At 37.3% G+C, this 20007-nt stretch overlaps 1 long non-coding RNA gene across 1 annotated transcript; it reads left to right on the plus strand.

Moving 5' to 3' along the window:
* The first annotated feature begins 17372 nt into the window (after nucleotides 1–17372).
* Nucleotides 17373–18731, plus strand: LOC149845758 (uncharacterized). The gene is made up of 2 exons (XR_016430471.1): nucleotides 17373–17603; nucleotides 18436–18731. It is a non-coding gene; the product is annotated as an uncharacterized LOC149845758 (long non-coding RNA).
* The last annotated feature ends 1276 nt before the right edge of the window (nucleotides 18732–20007 follow it).

The raw sequence follows: 20007 nt of genomic DNA on the forward strand, positions 1-20007 counted from the left end.
CTCTCTCTTCTCAAAGGTTAAATATGCTAGGGTTTTAAGTAGATGACTGAGATTAAAAGTTAGAAATGAATGGCTAAGATGTATGTCACACCCTTCTAGGTGATGGCATACTTGTAATATTTTAGTTCTACTTTTTATGCACCCAATAGGCTTATTTTATTTGAATTTCTTTGGAAACCTATCAAAAATGTCACCGCTCAGCTGGTCAACCCTTGACCAGCTGGTCCACTAAAGTCAAACACATTCTGGAAAGGTGGTCGACCAAGGACTTGGGTCGCCTCTCCCTAGTCAGACCTATGGCCAACTTAAATAATAAATATTATTAAAAAAATTTACACACGCAATTTCAACAAAATTTTTAAGACAAATTCTTGTTTAAATTCCCAATTGCAACTAAATTTTCAAAGCATATTTTTATATTTTCATCACTTACGAAAATTGCTCCCGTTAAGACCCATATTCTATCGATATACGCTTTACAGTAATTCACATAAAATACCAAGGTTTTTTCCTCGTTTGGGACTAAAATTCAGGGATAAACTAAATATATATATGATTGATTTACCTTAGACTTTTTTTTAAAATTAATTCATCCTGAATTATACTCTTATCACTTCGTACATTTCACTTACACGAATTAGGGTCTCGTATATCCATACTTATATACATATGTATAATGCATAACTATATACGAAAACCTCATAATTAACGCAAGCCATTTAACATAACTAAATCACATCATACATTGTAATTTATTAGAAAAATCTCAGGTCTTATATTCTACCCTCCTTAAAAAGGATTTCGTTCGCAAAATCAGAAAACACTAAACAACGACAAAATGATCAAATCTCCTTTGACGGTGCCTAACGACAACAACTAAGTCTCTAGTAGACTTTCTTGGACAAAACTTGGCAATATGCCCCAGTTGGCCACACTTAAAACATTTGCCATCATAGAGAGGGCAAACTCTGAAAGAATGATCTTCACTGCATCGTCGACACACTCATTGGGCATTTGGTCGCTGGGATTGCCTTTGCTGGCAGTTCTGATGTCTTTTCTGACGCTTTCGCTTTCTAGTAGGTGGCGAGGACTCCTTCCTACTAGGATTCTTCTCACTCGCAATCGCAAAAACCTTGGTCTGCTGCTCGACTTGGTCTTCTTCCAATAGAGTAGCTACCTTAATAGCCTCCTCGATCGACTTTGGCCCGTTGTAAACACGTTGGTTCTCAGAGTAGGCCTCAAACCACAAGCGAACTTCATTGCTCGATCTTTTTCAGCGACGTAAACGTTTGGACAATATCGCTCCAAACAACGAAACTTAGTGATATAATCGGAAAGGGTCGTCGTCCCCTGTTGTAGGTCTAGAAATTCTTGCATCTTCTTACTTCGTTCGTGCTTAGGAAAATATGTTGAGTTAAAAACTTCTACAAATTCATCCCACATAACATTTTTGTCCTTGAATTTAACTGAAGAGATTGTGTCCCACCACTTCTCAGCGTGGTTTTTCAAATGATAGGTACCAAAGTTCACTTTCTGCTCTTCAGGAACATTCAAAACACGAAAAATATGTTCTATCTCACGTATCCATGACTCCACAGCCTCAGGGTCTATCTTATCCTTAAAAGCAGGAGGATCCAATTTCATGAAGCTCTTATAGTTAACCATACTTATGTTCTGCCCACCTTGGGGTACGTGATGAAGGTTTGCACCCATCTGTTGCATTGCAACCACTTGTTGTTGCACAACCTCCACAAGGTTGTTCACCGTGCTCATAATATCATCGCACCTGGCCTCCCATGCCATCTATCAAGACAAGAAGACATAATGATTAATCGATAGGTCTGACAACTAAGCTCGATAAATAATGAGCACAACAATCTTTCAAAAGCCAACGAGCGCACTACACATAACTCGAGCAAATGCCACATCACAACTCAATTGTGTAGCAACACAATCTACGAACATGTTCCTCGAACAACCTCAAGCGACACCATATAAGGCCGTTATCACTAGAAAATCACCATTCTAGACGACTATCGTTAGAGAATCACCACTCTAACACACCATACGAAGAGTCACCACTCCGGCAACAAAACAAAGAACTACCGCTCGAATGACATCGTTAGAGAATCACCACCCTAAAGGCATTGTTGAAGAATTATCACCTCAACAACATCATTAGGGAATCACCACCCTAATGGCATAGTTAGAGAATCATCACTCTAATGGCAACACTAGAGAGTCACCACTCCAACGACATTGCTGGAGAATCACCACCCCAACAACCTTCAATAGAGAATCACTACTCTAATGGCATCATTAGGGAATCACCACCCTAGCGGCATCGTCATAGAATCACCACTCTAACGACATTACTGAAGAATCACCACTTTAGTAGCATCATTAGAGAATCACCACTCTAATGGCATCATTAGGGAATCACCACCCTAGCATCATCATCAGAGAATCACCACTCTAACAACATTATTGAAGAATCACCACTTCAGTAGCATCATTAGAGAATCATCACTCTAATGACATCGTTAGAGAATCACCACCCTAGAGGCATCGTCAGAGAATCACCACTCTAACGGCAATGCTGGCACTACCAGGAATCACCACCTGAGCCAACATAACACCACAATTCCTCCGACTGTGGTTGGACAACAAGAATTCCCACAACGCTTTCTCAAAAGCAACAACACCTTGAAGTCTGATGTTAAGTTGTCCCCATCTACAACCCTCTCAGGAGTCGACTGCCATCATCGGCAACACAAAAGCTACTTGCTAAGAGCATATCATCATTTACGTTCTCATCACCAAGAACAACGGGGGATCAACATCCGCTAACGAGGAACTCAAAGATCAACTGACACAGATAAGGCTTTAGCCTTCTATTCGAAAGATCATCTTCGAAAATATATCCTTCATCAATGACAGGGTCACGAACAATTCCAATGAAGTTGGAAAAGGGAGAATACTAACCTAGAGCTTCATCAGACGACTCTTATCAAAACCACATCGTCTTCAACACGATTGGTGTAAAAGCTCGATATTTGTTATGATTAATCTGTCGTCTCCACTCAAGTAATGTGGAACGAGGAGATGAAATACGCAAGAGGTCTCTAGGTTAGATCAACGACTTCAACTCTCACAGGAGTTAACATGAACTAGCTTGAAAAACTATATCTGCAAGCGTAAAAGTGCTATCATTCACAAATTCTATATTGACTTCAACTGATACTTAATCTCTAAGTGTCCCTCTTAGGCCACAATAAGCACGTATACTCAGTTCACCAAGATAGATTCACCTCACAAATCTATCTTACATAATAGTCTGAACCTCTTGGTTCCGACACTCGATACCTTGAGCCAAATCATATAAGGCTTTAAACATAAAATCATGTCTCGCATCGGACGACAACCGAAATATCATACAAATTTATCTAAACATGTATGAAAAGCAATAAAGCAACAGAAACTCAATTCTATTAAATTAAACATACTTACAGTGCGATGGTCGATGCGTGCAAAGACTTGAACTACACTTCTAAAACACTGCTCTTATACCAAAATTTGTAACACCCCAGAATTCACTTGTAACACCCTAGAATTCACTTGTAACACCCCAGAATCCCAGCTTGAAAAATCATTTAGATTTTCAGGGTAATTTTTTTTATAACATTGGGCAAAGCAAAAAAACTCACAAGAAAAAATAGCTGAAAACTCTGGGTGGGTTACAGAGGAAACAACAAGGAAAAACATTTTATTAATCATATTTTATAAGATGATACAATATTTTCTTTTTTACAAAACAACTGTCAAGATCTTCAATGATCTAGAAGTGTGGGTTTAGCCCTCCGCCGCAAATCGAGCTTCATCGCACACCGAAAAAACACCACCTATATCCCCATAAAATGGGGTCAGTATTCTTGTGAGTTTGTGAGAAATTAACCATGATAATCCATTTGTGAAAACCACAGTGTTTATAACATGATATGCATCCAATAACATAAATAATCAAAGCAACAACATAAGTGAATTAATCATAACAGATCAGGTAAGATATCACAAGCAATGTATATGTACAAGTGAACATATATGTGCATTGTAGTGAGACAATTAACATAATTGAAGTGATTAAATAAGTGTAATTGCAACAAGTAAAGAAGCAGTAAAGGAACAATGTTAAGTAATAAACGACATCGTCATGCACCAATATACTTAGACAGGTACATCAATCATTTAAGCAAGTGAGTAAGAAATGTGAAACTCTTGTATCATGATCAAAATAAGCAGTGCGATTGTAATCAAGCGACTAACATGATTAACATTAGCATTCAACAATGAATATTTTATTAATTATCTAACTAAATGAAGACCTCTCTAGAATTATATTGCATGAGATATTCATAAGAAAGAAAGTATGTGTAATTGTACATTTCTAATATAAGTGAACTCAACTCACAAGGTGGGTCTATTGCCCACACTAACTTGCCATAGAGTTTTTAGCATTCCACAAAGTCTTATTGATAAATACGCATTTACAAGGTGCCTCGAGTCTCCTTTATACTTACGAGATAGATCAAGTACCAAAGGTAAATCGTGTGATCAATGCAAACGTACGTGAAATATAATCAAATATTTATTAAAAGCTAGGACACTTGAATTATCAACATGATTCATGCAATTACTCTAAGTTTGGTGACATGATGTGCAAGTGAAAGTATTCATTCGTGTTATAACATTTATGTCACATTGTTCTCATGTAGTGTGTAAGCGTATATAAATCAAAACAATACAAGCATGATATCGCATGTTGGATAATCTCAATTTGACTATATTAGATGATAAACAAGCTTAATGAGGTTGTTTGAGTTCAGTGACTTGGTGTCTCAGTTAGGTTGTACCCAATTTAGCCTCAAAAGGAGAGAGACTTAAAATAAGTTAAAAGAAAATCATGACTTCCTATAACAGCAAAAAGATTAATGTTTTTGAGATATTTAGACGAAGATTCAGCCCTGACCCTAAACACAAAAGTTGTAGAGTTATTTCTTAGCTTTCTAAAAAATCAAACTAATCAAATTTTTATTGAGGGAGTCAGGAGAAATGCTGAAAATACAGAATATTGTCCAGGGCGTTCTGGACTGAACAAGGACTAACAAAAATTCAAATGTTCTACATTTTGATAGAGGATTTGAAGGATTCTGCGAACCAAATCAGGAAAAGTCCTCAACTATAAAGTTGGTGGAATATGTCTTGGCTTTCCAAAATATCTAAGAACACCGAAATTTGACCTGTATCTAAGGAGATACAGTTAGTTTATTAAAGATGTCTCTGACAACTCTAGATTCGGGAAAGATTCAATGCATACAAAAACTATATTTTTGATAGAGATTTTAGAAGATTCTACATACTGAATCAGGCTAAACCTTTAACTATAAAGTTAAAAGTCTGAGTCTTAGATTTCCAGAATGTTCAAGAACACCAAAACCCGACTTGTATCCAGATTGATACAGTCGATTTATCAGAGGTATCTCTGACAACTCTAGATTCTGGAAAGATCCAATGCATACAAAAACTATATTTTTGACAGAGATTTTAGAAGATCTTATGTACCAAATCAGGCTAAACCTTTAACTACAAAGTTGGAGGTCTTAGTCTGAGCTTTCTAGAATATTTAAGAACACCAAAATTCGACTTGTATCCAGAGAGATACAGTCGATTTATCAGAGGTATCTCTGACAACTCTGGATTCAGGAAAGATTCAATGCATACAAAAACTATATTTTTGACAGAGATTTTATAAGATCCTATGTACCAAATCAGGATAAACTTTTAACTACAAAGTTAGAGGTCTGAGTTTGAGCTTTTCAGAATGTTTAAGAACACTAAAATACGACTTGTATCCACAACGATACAATTGATTTATCAGAGGTATCTCTGACAACTCTGGATTCAGGAAAGATCTAATACATGCAAAAACTATATTTTTAACAAAGCTTTTAGAGAACTTTGCATTCAGAATCTTAAAACATTCTCAACTACAAAGTTGGAGGACAAGGTTTGGGCTTTCCAGAATGTCTAAGAACACCAAAATTTGACCAGTATTTAGGGTTATACGATCAAATCTTCGAAGGTGTCTTTGACAACTCTAGATTCAGGAAACTCATTTTGACAAAATACATATAGATTTTTTTTGAAATATAAGTGTGTGCATGTGACACATCTCACATAAGTGCTATGAAATGAATATAAGGAATAATACACAAATTTAATACACATGCAACTCACACACATGCATTTAAGAAATCTGATTTCATGAAAGAAGAAGATACAATCACATATTTCTTTGAAACGAAAACAAATGATTTGCAAATGGAAGATGGAAAAAAACTCACCCTCGATGCTACCGGAACAATGGAGGGATCTCCTCTTGCTTGGGCGTATAGGATGGAGTCCCACGTGGTATCCAACCCTACACACTAGCAAGGTGGTGAGAATGAAGGTCGGCTATGGTGGGAGTCCCACAATTTTGGGAGAGAGAGAGAGAGAGGAGAGAGGAAGGAGAGAGAAAGAAGACGAGAATGTTAGGGTTTTAAGTGAATGACTGAGATTAAAAGTTAGAAATGAATGGCTAGGATGTATGTCACACCCTTCTAGGTGGTGGCATACTTGTAATATTTTAGTTCTACTTTTCCTGCACCCAATAGGCTTATTTCATTTAAATTTCTTTGGAAACCTTTAAAAAATGTCACGGCCCAGCTGGTCAACCATTGATCAGCTGGTCCACCAAGGCCAAACACGTCTAGAAAGATGGTCGACCAAGGGCTTGGGTCACCCCCTCCCTAGTCGGACCTACGACCAACCTAAATAATAAATATTATTAAAATTTATTTACACACTCAATTTCAACCAAATTTTTAAGATAAACTCTTGTTTAAATTCTCAATTGCAACTAAATTTTCAAAGCATATTTTTATATTTTCATCACTTACGAAAATTGCTCCTGTTAAGGCCCATATTCTATCGATATATGCTTTTCAGTAATTCATATGAAATAATGAGGGTTTTTTCTCGTTTGGGACTCAAATTTTGGGATAAACTAAATATATATATATATATGATTGATTTACCTTAGATTTTTTTTTGAAAATTAATTCATCCTAAATTATACTCTTATCGCTTCGTATATTTCACTTACGCGATTTAGGGTCTCGTATATCCATATATATATATATATATATATATATATATATTACATAACTATATGTGAAAACCTCATAATTAACACAAGTCTTGTTTCCCCTCGGTCTATTGCCATCCTTTAGAAGGATTGGGGTGGGGCGGGGTGAGGCGGGGCAGGGCGGGGATCGTGACGGGGATGGGGCAGGGCGGGGATCGTGACGGGGATGGGGCAGAGCAAGGGAAAGCGTAAGTCCATCCCCGCCTCCATCCCTGCACGGGGATGGATTTTAACCTTCATCCCCGCCTTCATCCCCGTTTCATGCCCTTTATCCCCGATCCAAATGGGGCGAGGCGGGGCCCCCGCTTTCCTCCGGTCCACTGCCATCCCTACTTGCGGATGGGATAGCATAAGACTTGGACTGAGTTGAGCCCAGTTCATTTTAGGTCCTAACAATTGCATTAACATATTCATTATGGACAGGACTTTTCTCAACTACGCTCAACTTAACACCTGACACTTGGAAAATCTATCCCAGTTACCATCAGTTGCTTTTACCATGCAAGCATCTTAGTCTCTTGCACACACACACACAGACTATATCTCTGGTATTAATGAGTACATATTATGGAGAGAGAGAACCATAAAAATAAGTTTCAAAATAAAAAAAAAAGCAATTAATCTCCAAATATTGTCAGTATTGGTATCGGTTATTAATCGTTTGGCCACCGATTCAGCTGTATCGGTACTGATACTCAAGTTAATCAGTTTGCATCAACTAAAAAAAAAAAAATATTAAGTGTCAATCTCAACGAGACACATGTTAAAACCATTAAAATAATATTAAAATTTATTTTTTAATATTAGTTGATTCAGAGGTGAAGCGTATCAATTTTTCTACTTACTGATAACATTGTACAGATAAAGAAAAAGATTCGATGTCATTAATGCGTACGTTACAGAGAGAGAGAGAGAGAGAGAGAGAGAGAGAGAGAGAGAGAGAAATTCATTGCTCGTGCCAAACAACTATGCATGACTTCAAACATGTGTGCACACACACACATCCATTACATGCCATATCCAAAAATTTTAGTGAATATTTTTATGAAGTATTATGGAATTTACCTATTCGAAATCAGTCTTCACCAGTGAGTTTTTGGATATTTAGCGATTTATTGACACTTATGTTTACTTAAACAATTAATTGATGAATTATCTGGTAAAATTTAATTATCGAGAGAATTATTTATTAATTAACAAACAATAAATGTGAATTTATGAAGTTTAGAAATATGTTTATGAGCTTGAATGTCTATTGAGATTTAAACATGGATTTTGGAGTTGGATCCATGATCCAACCCAACCCAAATCCTTATCCCATGGTTTTCACCGAACATATTCACCCCTTGTTTTTTTTTTCATCTCTTGGTTATCACTTATGGTTTTCACCCTCTTTTTCTCCCTCTCTCATTTCATATCTCACTCACTCACTCTTAAGCTCACTCACTCTCACACTCCCTCTCTCATTTGTTCTCCCTTGTGGAAGCCGCTGACACCCCCCGTTGGTTCTCCCACCACCTTCGCTCCTTTTTTCTAGATACGATAGTCTCGGTGCCCCTGCTTCGCCGGCAACCACTAAGACTGGATCCCCTACCTTGTTTCGTGGATCTACTTAGAGGTTCAAGACTGCACATATTTTTGTGCTTGTGATACGAAACCTGAGGCACATACAAGTCTTTGCCAAATTCGGATCGTCTGCAAGCACAATCCATATTGCACATCTCAGAAGGGAAATCCCCAAGGGGTATTTTTGAGATTTTTGCATCATCCTCATACTTTCATGTTTTACGAGGTAGGAAAAAATTATGATAACTCTTGTATTTATATATATATATACCTATTTAAAAACATGTTTAAAATATATAGTATGCTTCATGGTTTTCAAATACCCATGTGTTGGATATTTTACGTTCGCATGCATTGAATATTTTATGAATGAAATATGAAATTTATATTCAATGTATTGGATATTTTATGTTCTTATGCATTGAATATTTTATGAATAAAATATGATATTTACGTTCGCATGTGTTGGATATTTTATGAATAAAATATGATGTTTGCATTCATACGTATTAAATATTTATGAATAAAACATGATATTTACACTCACATGAATTAAATATTTTATAAATAAAACATGACATTAAAATTCTCATGTGTTAGATATTTTACGTTTGCATGCATTGAATATTTTATGGATAAAATATGATATTTACATTTACATGTATTTAATATTTTATGAATAAAATATAATATTTATGTTCACATGTGTTACATTCATATGCATTGGACATTTTACGAATGATAGACTTTACTAAACACTAACTATGCATGTTTCAAACTTTAAGTTATTCAAAAATAAGTTTGATGCATATACAATTCAGAAATATGCAATTGAAATGTTTTGATTGTGCAAATGCGAGACTTCAATTATGTGGACTTTCACTACAAGAAAATTGTTAATTAGCGACGGAAATTAGCGACGGATTTTTTCTGTTGCTAATTAGCGACAGATTAGCTAGAGATAGAATCTGTCGCTAATTCGCGACGGATTAGCGAAGAAACAAATTTTATCGCTAATCTGTCGCTACTTAGCGACGGATTAGCGACTAAATTTTTTGTCGCTACTTTTTATTACAAGAACACCATTTTAGCGATGGATTTAGAGAGGGAACTCTGTCGTCGCTAATCCGTCGCTAATTAGCGACGGATTAGCGACAGTATATATTTCGTCGCGGTTTTTGTATTTTGATTTAGCGACGGCTTAGCGACGGAATGTTTCCGTCGCTAAGCCGTCGCTAGATATCGCGTAAATCCCTAATCCCATCCCTCTTTCTCTTTTTCCTGTTTCGCTGTATTGCTCCCGCCCGCCGCCCTCTCCCTCCCGCCGCCCGTCGGCTCTCGCCACCGTCCGGCCGCCGCCGCCGCCGCCTCGCCGACGATCCTCGCTGCCGACCTCCCTGCTTGGCTAGCGGCTGCGCCAGGGACTCCGAGCACCGGCGACCCGCCGCCGACCTCTTCCTCCTCCCTGCTGTTCCTCTGTGGCTGCTGCCGGGAGGTGTTGTCTCCCCTTCGCCAGCGACTCGCAACCGGTGTCCTCAGCCGCCGACGACCGACGATCCTCCCTGCAGCCACCTCTTCGCCTCCGCTCTGAGTTCCGGCGACCCAGTGGCCCCCGAGCTTCGCTCCAGGTCTCCCCCTCTCTGCTGTCGACTACGCCGGCCACCGGCGACCTCGCTAGCCGCCGCTCCCCGTGCTTTCCGGCAGGGGGGTCGACCCCCTGCGTTTCCGGCAGGGGGGGTCGACCCCCTGCCGGAAAGGCATGGGGGGTCGACCCCCTGCGTTTCCGGCAGGGGTGGTCGACCCCCTGCCGAAAACGCAGGGGGTCGACCCCCCCTGCCGTAAAGGCACGGCAGGGGGTCAACCCCCCATGCCGGAACTGCCTTTCCGGCAGGGGGTTTAACCCCCTTCCCTGCCGGAAAGGCAGGTGGTTTAACTGGCTAGGTTGAGATTTAAAATTCAAAAAAAAATTAAATTATAAAAAAAAAATTCAAATCGAAATCAACTAGCTAGGTTGAGATTTAATCAACTGTGGTTAGTTAGAGTATTTCATAAATTTTTATCAATTTGTTAGTTTGTTCTAGTTAGAGTAGTTCATAAATTTTTATCAATTTGTTAGTTTGTTAATGTCTACTGGTAGTTAGTTTTACTTCAATTTGTTTTCTTGAAATCTGGTTAGTTAGAGTATTTCAATCTATTAGTCTTTTATAATTATATTTTTCTTAGATAGATTGGTATTTAATGTTCTAACAATCAGTTAGTTAGATTAGGGCTATTTGAATTCTTTATGATAGTGGTGGTTAAATGGAGTTCACATCTTTTCTAGTAAACTAATTGATTGATTTACTATTCCTTTGCTAAGTAGTTCAGATTAGAAATTGTCTATGACTTTATGTTAGTCGACTGGTTCAACATGTTATAGCTGGTTTGTTAAATTAGCATCTTCTAGTTAGATTTGGCTTAACATATATACTATTTTTCTTTTCTCTTCTTTCAATTAGTTAGAGTTGTTTTAATTTGTTTTAATTTTTTTAGTTAGTGTTTCATCTTGTTTCATGATTAGTTAGTTTGTTACTTAATTTGTTTTGTTTTTGTGCAGATTTTTCAACGGAACCAACTCGTGCTCGGCCACCTGTGGTAAGTAAATGACAAAAACAATGCAAATCGGGTAAATACCCGTGGTGAGTAAGTGATGCAAACGTATCACATGTTATTTAATTTATTGAATGCAACACTTTATTGTTCACACACTCACTTAGTTGTTGATATCTAGGACTGCTTTGTTGGAGTTCGGAGATCATGCTGAGCATGATTTTAATGTAGAAATATGGAAGTGTTCTTATTTTTGGAGTACGGAGTCCATGCTAAGCATGGTAGTAGTTAGTGAGATATTGAAGTGTGTTTGCTGCAGGTACATGTTTGCCATTTATTTGATATGAATGATTATGATGTATTGCAATGTTTGATGTAATTGTATCCATGCTTGCATGTAGTTACTTTCAATTTGATTTTGACTTTCATGTGAAATTTTATAATAAAAGCATGCTTCAAATGATTGTATCATGTCATTAATAGTTTGCACATGAAAATATTAAGTTATCAATGCATGCATCAAAATTCTTGTTATTGTTTGACATAGTATATTGCATGATAAATTTGATATTTTCTTCATCGTCGCATTCTGATTGTTTTTTTCTTAATTCGTTAGGATACTATTCGTAACATCATACGACAGAATGACTGCAAACCGTGAATGGATGTACCGTAGGATAGTGGACAATGAGTTATCGCATGAATATATGGATGGTGTCGATAGTTTTATTGAATTTGCAACGGCGAGTGTCAGTACGGTAGATCCCACAGGTCGGATTAGGTGTCCCTGCAAGATTTGTAAGAATAATCGATTTGTAGAACCTCATGGCGTTAGACATCACCTATACAGGAAGGGTTTTGTGAGTGATTATCAGAATTGGGCGTTTCATGGAGAAGAATTTAGAAACGATTTTGATGCACGGGTGAATGTGGTGCACGATAATCCATATACGAATTTGATATTTGATGCTGCAGGAACAGAACTGGGTTCTGCTATGAGTTCTAGTGATGTAAGAACTGTCGTAGATGAAGAATCACCAAACGATACAGCTAGTAGATTTTATGATTTACTTAAAGATGCTGATGAGCCACTTTGGAACGGTTGTGAGAGTCACACTATCTTGTCTGCAGTTCTTCAACTAATGAATTTGAAGTCCGAGTATAATTTGAGTCAATCATGTTTTGACCGTTTGTGCATGATTGTGAAGAGTATGTTGCCTAAAGATGAGAAATTGCCACAAAATTTCTATCGTGCGAAAGTTATGGTCAACGCTCTAGGTATGGGTTACAAAAAGATTGATGCTTGTCCAAATCACTGCATGTTGTATTTCAAGGAGCAGGAAAACGACATATCATGCCCGTCATGTGGGCATCCTCGGTTCAAGCCAAAGACAAGAGGCAATGGTAGCACGAGATCAAAGGAAGTTTCATACAAGTCGCTCCGCTACTTTCCTATCACTCCTAGATTGCAGCGATTGTATATGTCTTCAAAGACAGCTAAACACATGAGATGGCATGCAAATAAAGTTTGACACGATGAAAACAAGATCACGCATCCTGTTGACGCTGAAGCTTGGAAGCACTTTGATCGTACTCATCAGAACTTCGCAATGGAAGTGCGAAATGTTAGACTCGGTCTATGTACAGATGGATTTAATCCATTTGGGGGTAGATCAACTCCATACTCATGCTGGCCAGTATTTGTAACTCCATACAACCTTCCACCAAGCTTGTGTATGAAACGTCCAAATCTTTTCTTGTCTCTGTTGATCCCTGGTCCGACCTCACCTGGCCAAAATCTTGATGTATATCTAAGGCCATTAATTGATGAATTAAAAGTACTGTGGGATGACGGTGTTACCACGTATGATGCCCACAAAAAACAAAATTTCAACATGAAGGCCGTTGTTCTATGGACAATCAGTGACTTCCCTGCATATGGTATGTTATCTGGTTGGAGCACACATGGGAGGTTGGCTTGTCCGTACTGCATGGAGGATTCCAAAGCTTTTAGATTGAGGCATGGAAGGAAGCCTTGCTGGTTTGATTGCCATCGTCGATTTCTACCCAGCGATCATCCATTCCGACGTCAAAAGAATGCATTTACAGCAGGCACAACTGAAATGGAAGGTCCATCCTCAAGATTGTCTGGCATAGAGATTTTAAGAAGATTGCGATACTTTTCAGATGTATTAACAGATGCCCGCAGTCCTACACCCTTCCGTGGATTTGGGAAGGAACACAATTGGACGAAAAAATCTATTTTTTGGGAACTACCGTATTGGCTGACCCTATTGATACGACATAATTTGGATGTGATGCATGTAGAGAAAAATGTGTTTGATAATGTGTTCAATACAGTAATGAATATTAAAGGAAAAACGAAGGATAATCCGAAGGCCCGTATGGATTTAAAATTAATATGTAAAAGACCAGAATTGGAACTCAAAGAGTATAATGGCAAAGTACTGAAACCAAAGGCGAAGTACGTGCTCGGACCTGATCAAATAAAACATGTATGTCAATGGTTGAGACAACTGAGATTTCCAGATGGATATGTCTCTAACATTGCTCGGGCTGTGAAGATTGACGATGGACAGTTATATGGGTTGAAGAGCCATGATTGTCATATCTTTATGCAACGATTGATACCCCTAGCATTCCATGATATGTTAGACAAACCTATATGGGGGGTATTGTCTGAGTTGAGCGGATTTTTCAGAACATTGTGCGCATCGGAGGTCATTGTATCAGATGTAAAGAATCTCGAGGACTCTGTCATCACCACTGTTTGTCTGTTAGAAAAGATATTTACGCCAGCATTTTTCGATGTTATGGAACATTTGATCATACATTTGCCATATGAACTAAGGGTTGGTGGCCCTGTGCAATATCGATGGATGTACCCATTTGAAAGGTATATGTTTTTTTATATTTGTCTCTTTAATGACAGATATTTAAAATTTGAAATATATATTCTTGTCAGATGCATGTTCGACCTAAAAAAAAAGGTTCGTAATAAAGCAAGAGTAGAAGGCTCTATTTGTGAGGCGTACACTTTAGAAGAGATTTCAAATTTCTCATCTATGTACTTCGAACCTCATATTTCAACATGTTACACATGCCCGCCCCGTAACGATGATGGAGAACAAGTAACTGTAGCTGACAAGCTGTCGATATTTCAACGACTTGGGCATGCATTTGGTAGTTGCCGATCAAGGCTATTGACAGATCGAGAGCAAGATGCAGCACACATCTATATTCTTTTTAATTGTTCAGCGATCGACCCATACATCGAGTAAGTATATGTATATGCAACTCAATTATAAATCCTTTTATGTTCTATATGTGGATACATGGCTCGGTAATATAAGTATTTGTGGTTTGCAGACGATTTGATCTGGAGTTGCAAAGCAAAGTTTCACATCTCACTAATGCAGAAGTACAAAAAGAACGTGAAACTAAGTTTGTGGAGTGGTTGAAACAGTTGGTAAAGAAGCTAACATAAATTTTGTACTTATAAACAACACTAAGTTACTTAATTGATCGTGATCACAATAATTGTTTATGTCTGTGCGTAGGTTCGCCATGGTGATGTTAAAGATCAAGGAATATGTGATTTAGAAAATGGTCCGACCAAAGTTGTGCAATGCTACAACGGGTATATCGTAAATGGTTATCGATTCCATACAAAAGACTACGGTATAAACAAATCAACGATAAATAGTGGCGTGTGTGTCAAGGGTAGCAGCTACGGTGAAAATGAACATGATTACTACGGTGTTATAGAGGAAATAATGGAGTTGACTTACTTAGGCATGAATAACAGGGTTACGATATTCAAGTGTCATTGGTTTGATCCAACTGCAACAAGACTCGACAAAGCTTCAGGCATTGTGGAGGTGAATCATAAATCCAGGTTTGGAACATATGAACCATTCATATTAGCCTCGCAAGCTCAACAAGTTTATTATACTTCATATCCGAGTATAAAAAAGTCAGATAGAAATGAATGGTGGGCAGTTTGCAAGGTGAAATTCAAACTATACCCCGAGTATGATCAGTTACAAGAAGATGAGTTAGCTGAAGACAGTGATTACTATCAATCAGATGATGTCTGTGACTTCGCTTATGGTCACGATGTTGCGCATGATATGCATGTCATATCTCCATTGGCTGATGAAACATTCATAGAGGAATGTGATCCAAATGATGTACCAAGTGGATGGGCAAACAATGAAGAAGAAGAAGAAGAAGAAGAAGAAGAAGAAGAAAGTCAAACTAGTGACGAGGAAGAATTCTCAAGCTAGTGAGCAAAATCTTATACTACAAACCTCTATTTAAATGCATTGTAATACTTGATGTGAGTTGTATTGCAATACTTGGTGTGAATGATTAAAAATTTTATTTCAATGTATTGTAATACTTGATACGAATGATTCGAATGCATTGTAATACTTGATGTGAATGATTTCAATTATCTGAATGTATTATAATTTATGCAATTAACGAATGATTTGAATTAGTGCAATACTTGATGTCAATGATTTGAATTATTTGAATGCATTGCAATGCTTGATGTGAATGACTTGAATGCATTGTAATACTTGATGTGAATTATTTGAATGTATTGTATGACATATGTTATTTGTTAGAATATGGTTCGTGGAGGTTATAGTGGTCGCTCATCCAGTAGTAGCCAGGCTCAACCTTCATCTTCACGGGCTCCTGTGATAGGTATATCATATAACTAATTAGATGCTTGATTAGTTCAAATGCACATTCTGAGAACTTGGTGTGTATTTTTTTACAGATGATGTTGCGCCTGTACACGACCCATCTACACCAGTTGATCGCACAAGTCAACAGCCAACACAGGAAACAGGGTCTTCTCAGGCTGGCACAAGAAGACTCATTCGAATAGTGTATATCGATAATCGACCGTAAGTATTTTGTTTTCAATTATTGCATATCTTTTAAATATTTTATATTGATATTTACTGTGTAACAATTCATGTGCAGCACGAGGTTTGAGCCACAAGAAGTAGTACGGGAGATTAGGAATTCACTTCTTCAACATCTACCAGGACCAGTTGCTCAATGGAAAGAGTACCCAAAGGAGGTGTTAGACAGATTGTGGTCCTCATTCATGGTATACAGTTGTTCCTCATAGTTAATGTGTTTCATATTTAATTTATTTAAGCAATGTCTACTAACTTTCTGAAAATATTTGTAGGCTTCGAATCGCTTTGCAACTACGGTGGAAGAAAATGATGCAAGGAAGGTGTGGCAGAAGGTGGCTGCCAATCGATTTGCAGACATGCTGCACACTATGAAGACTGCAGCAAAAAAAGCATCTGGCGTAGTAGATGATCCATTACTGTGGAAGGGCCATGGTCCTATTACTATCAGGAGAGATTACTGGGATGAAATGTGCGATATGTGGGCGGGAGATGCATTTAAAAATCGCTCTGCGAAGGCTTCACAAAATCGATCGAAGATGCCCGAAGCCCATCTACACACAGGTGGATCTAAGACATTTGGGAGCCACCTAAAGAAAATGGTAACTCATCAATATATAATATTAATTTTATAAGTATTGTTGCAAATTTGTGTACTAAATCTTTTATCATTTAACTTCGCAGGAAGCAGAAAAAGAAGGCAGTGTACCATATAAGGATGTGTTTGTAGAAACACATAAACGGAAGACCACGGGAGTCTTCGTATCAGAGAAGGCGAGAACGACAACGGTATGTATTAATTCTATTAATAATCATTGCAATATATATGCAAGTCATCATAATGTTATCATTAATTATTAATGAATACTTTAAACATTATTTTGTAGGAGGCATATGAGCAACAAATGGTAGAGCGATATGGCGAAGACGCTACTCAGCATCCATCATTTGATCCTACAGCATGGGTGACTGCAGCAGGTGAACCCAAAAAAGGTCGCGTGTTCGGGTTTGGGAGTAATATGAACACTTCACCAGTTATTGGTTCTTCCAGTTACGGCTCACCAACTTCTTGCGCCGACATAAGCTCCAAGCAGCCGACTATTCTTTCCTGTGATGATGTACGCGAGATCATTAATGAATCACTGAATAACTACTTCCAATACACCGTCGCCCCCTTTCTCCGAAATGAGATCAAGGCCGCTGTTCAGGATAGGGGATCTTCGATTTCAGGTCCCTCTCAGGTATAATCACATATATAGTTTTTTTGACTGTCTTAAAGCACATCTGAGCATGGTAGAATCACATATAGAGTTTTTCTAGATGCCTTAGAACACATATGAACATGCTATAATCACATATTCAATTTTTTTACTGCCTTAGCACACATATGAGCATGATAGAATCACATATATATATATATATATATATATAACTTTTTGTCTGTCTTAGAGCACATATGAGCATGATAGAATCACATATAAAGTTTTTTTGATTGCATTAGAACACATAAGCATGCTATAATCACATATTCAGTTTTTTTACTGCCTAAGAACACATATGAGCATATTATAATCACATATTCTGTTTTTTGACTGCCTTAGCACACATATGAACATGCTATAATAACATATAGAGTTTTTTAACTGCCTTAGAACACATATGAACATGTTATATATCATTTATGATAGAATCACATATAAAATTTTTGGCTTTGCCTGCCTTAGAGCACATATGAGCATGCTATATTCACATATTCAATTTTTTTACTGCCTTAGCACACATACGAGCATGATCGAATCACATATATAGTTTTTTGCCTGCCTTAAAGCACATCTGAGCATGGTAGAATCACATATAGAGTTTTTTTATATGCCTTAGAACACATATGAACATGCTATAATCACATATTCAATTTTTTGACTGCCTTAGCACACATATGAGCATGATAGAATCACATATAGAGTTTTTTTATTGCCTTAGATCACACATAAGCACATGATAGAATCACATATAGTGTGTAATTTATTTCATTATATTTTGTTTATCAATATGGACTGTTCTTTTCTTGTGTAGGCTGCTAGCGATAATCAGGGTAGTGGAGCTGAAGGGACAGATAAAGACAATGAACAAGAAGACGCACAAAATCTTGGCGATGATTAGAGGACTGTGTTGAAGAAGTTCTATTTTTTTTATTTTTCCTAATTGTAATTGTTGAATTGTAAATAATTAAACTTCTTAGTTTTAAGGTGGAACGATTAATTATTATAGATACTTGTTATATGAATTTTTTTGTGTGGTTTGTTTTTTATTTACAGGAAATATAAATTGTACAGGAAATATAAATTGTACAGTTCTCGTTAATTAATTTTTAAATAATTTTTTTTTGATTTTTTTTTGTTTTTGCGACGGATTAGCGACGGATGATTCCGTCGCTATTCATATTAATCTAGCGACGGAATTAAATCCGTCGCCACGCCGTGGTCGCCGTTTAGTACCGGCGGATTGGCGACGGAATATAGCGCTCGTTATTCTGTCGCAATTAGCGACGGACTTGGCGACAGAATTATTCCGTCGCTAGTTAGCGTCGAAATATTCGCGACGTAAGCATACTGTCGCCGCGTTGTCGCTAATCCGTCGCTAACATGGTTAGCAACGGATTAGCGACGGAATGTGGTCGTCGCTAATCTACTGCTTTGTTGTAGTATTTGGTTATATATATATATATCAAGTTCTCTGATATGCATATAGAGAAATCTGGATAATCTCAACTTGAGATTCAGGTATTGTTTACGTTGTTTTCTAGATTTGACTGTAGTAATTTCCCAACATACCTCAACTAGTTTTTAAATTTGAATGTACTAATATTTTTTTTAAAAACTTGATTAATTGTATTAAATGCATAATAAAATGCGATGTTATATGTGGTTAAGTTATGGTGCATGTGTTATGTATAAAAAAATGTTGAAATGCCACATAATGTGAATGATGTATGCATGTGATGATATGCTTTATTATCATGCCGCATGATATAAAATTATAAATACATACAATAACTGCTTATGACTCGTGATAGAGATCGAGTTCATGGAACCCATTCAGACATGTAGATCATGTTACTAAGTATTTTTATGATACATGAATTATGTCTCGTATTAAAGTTTGTGATTCAAGAAACCAGTGCTTTGATGATTGCATGTGAAATGTTATTATCATACTGTAAGACATGTCTATACACTTGTAAACTCAAAAAAATGAGTTGTGTTTTATAACAACCCTAGAGCAGAGACAATGCACCAAGTTATAGAAAATACATGCATACTTAATCTTCAAGATCTCCTTCACATGTAAGATGCTCATTCAGTTTGAAGGCACCTGAGCATATTGAATAAGTTGCAAAGGCACCTGAGCATATTGAATAAGTTGCAAAAATATACAAATATGAGAACCTACCCAGAATGGGTAATGCCTGATGATATGATACATATGTAATAATAAATCTCTTTAATAAAAAAGACTCACTAACTCATTCATATCTTTATATTTATCTTAAAGGGCGTAAGTAATACAAACTCCATTGAACACTATTATTAATTACCATGCTCCTCGAGTGACAATAACTCGTTATCCCTAGTCATCAGAGTTAGG

Source organism: Nuphar pumila, chromosome 2 (genome assembly GCF_984573655.1).
Source record: "Nuphar pumila chromosome 2, dmNupPumi1.hap1.1, whole genome shotgun sequence".
Taxonomy (NCBI): Eukaryota; Viridiplantae; Streptophyta; class Magnoliopsida; order Nymphaeales; family Nymphaeaceae; genus Nuphar; species Nuphar pumila.